We start from the raw sequence: 2248 nt of genomic DNA on the forward strand, positions 1-2248 counted from the left end.
GTATTTTTTCCCTAGGCCAATCTGGTTAAGCGTTTGGAGCAGCAGAATTGCGAAAAATTTTTTGCCTTCTCAACCATTTCTTGGCTTCAAACTCCCATATCTCGCGAACGGATTGACCTAACCCAAAAATTCCTATTGCGTGTGAAAGTAGAAACTCGCCCGATTACAACGGTATGTGTATTTTTTCCCTAGCCCATTCTGGTTAAGCGATTGGAGCAGCAGTAGTGCGAAAAATTTGTTGTCTTGTCAACCATTTCTTAGCTTCAAAGTCCCATATCTCGCGAACGGATTGACCTAACCCAAAAATTCCTATTGTAACTGAAAGTAGAAACTCGTCCGATTACAACGGTATGGGTATTTTTTCCCTAGGCCATTCTGGTTAAGCGTTTGGAGCAGCAGAAGTGCGAAAAATTTGTTGTCTTCTCAACCATTTCTTAGCTTCAAAGTCCCATATCTCGCGAACGGATTTACCTAACCCAAAAATTCCTGTTGCGTCTGAAATTAGAAGCTCGCCCGATTACAACGGTATGTGTATTTTTTCCCTAGCCCATTCTGGTTAAGCGATTGGAGCAGCAGTAGTGCGAAAAATTTGTTGTCATGTCAACCATTTCTTAGTTTCAAAGTCCCATATCTCGCGAACGGATTGACCTAACAGAAAAATTCCTATTGTAACTAAAAGTAGAAACACGCCCGATTACAACGGTATGTGTATTTTTTCCCTAGGCCATTCTGGTTAATCGTTCGGAGCAGCAGAATTGCGAAAAATTTTTTGCCTTCTCAACCATTTCTTGGCTTCAAACTCCCATATCTCGCGAACGGATTGACCTAACCCAAAAATTCCTATTGCGTCTGAAAGTAGAAACTCGCCCGATTACAGCGGTATGTGTATTTTTTCCCTAGGCCATTCGGGTTAAGCGTTTGGAGCAGCAGAATTGCGAAAAATTTTATGCCTTCTCAACCATTTCTTGGCTTCAAACTCCCGTATCTCGCGAACGGATTGACCTAACCCAAAAATTCCTGTTGCGTGTGAAAGTAGAAACTCGCCCGTTTACAACGGTATGTGTATTTTTCCCTAGCCCATTCTGGTTAAGCGATTGGAGCAGCAGTAGTGCGAAAAATTTGTTGTCTTGTCAACCATTTCTTAGCTTCAAAGTCCCATATCTCGCGAACGGATTGACCTAACCCAAAAATTCCTATTGCATCTGAAAGTAGAAACTCGCCCGATTACAACGGTATGTGTATTTTTTCCCTAGCCCATTCTGGTTAAGCGATTGGAGCAGCAGTAGTGCGAAAAATTTGTTGTCCTGTCAACCATTTCTTAGCTTCAAAGTCCCATATCTCGCGAACGGATTGACCTAACAGAAAAATTCCTATTGTAACTGAAAGTAGAAACTCGCCCGATTACAACGGTATGTGTATTTTTTCCCTAGGCCATTCTGGTTAAGCGTTTGGAGCAGCAGAATTGCGAAAAATTTTTTGCCTTCTCAACCATTTCTTGGCTTCAAACTCCCATATCTCGCGAACGGATTGACCTAACCCAAAAATTCCTATTGCGTCTGAAAGTAGAAACTCGCCCGATTACAGCGGTATGTGTATTTTTTCCCTAGGCCATTCGGGTTAAGCGTTTGGAGCAGCAGAATTGCGAAAAATTTTATGCCTTCTCAACCATTTCTTGGCTTCAAACTCCCATATCTCGCGAACGGATTGACCTAACCCAAAAATTCCTGTTGCGTGTGAAAGTAGAAACTCGCCCGATTACAACGGTATGTGTATTTTTTCCCTAGCCCATTCTGGTTAAGCGATTGGAGCAGCAGTAGTGCGAAAAATTTGTTGTCTTGTCAACCATTTCTTAGCTTCAAAGTCCCATATCTCGCGAACGGATTGACCTAACCCAAAAATTCCTATTGCGCCTGAAAGAAGAAACTCGCCCGATTACAGGGGTATGTGTATTTTTTCCCTAGGCCATTCGGGTTAAGCGTTTGGAGCAGCAGAATTGCGAAAAATTTTATGCCTTCTCAACCATTTCTTGGCTTCAAACTCCCATATCTCGCGAACGGATTGACCTAACCCAAAAATTCCTGTTGCGTGTGAAAGTAGAAACTCGCCCGATTACAACGGTATGTGTATTTTTTCCCTAGGCCAATCTGGTTAAGCGTTTGGAGCAGCAGAATTGCGAAAAATTTTTTGCCTTCTCAACCATTTCTTGGCTTCAAACTCCCATATCTCGCGAACGGATTGACCTAACCCA

Source organism: Ptiloglossa arizonensis, unplaced genomic scaffold (assembly GCF_051014685.1).
Source record: "Ptiloglossa arizonensis isolate GNS036 unplaced genomic scaffold, iyPtiAriz1_principal scaffold0027, whole genome shotgun sequence".
Lineage (NCBI taxonomy): Eukaryota > Metazoa > Arthropoda > Insecta > Hymenoptera > Colletidae > Ptiloglossa > Ptiloglossa arizonensis.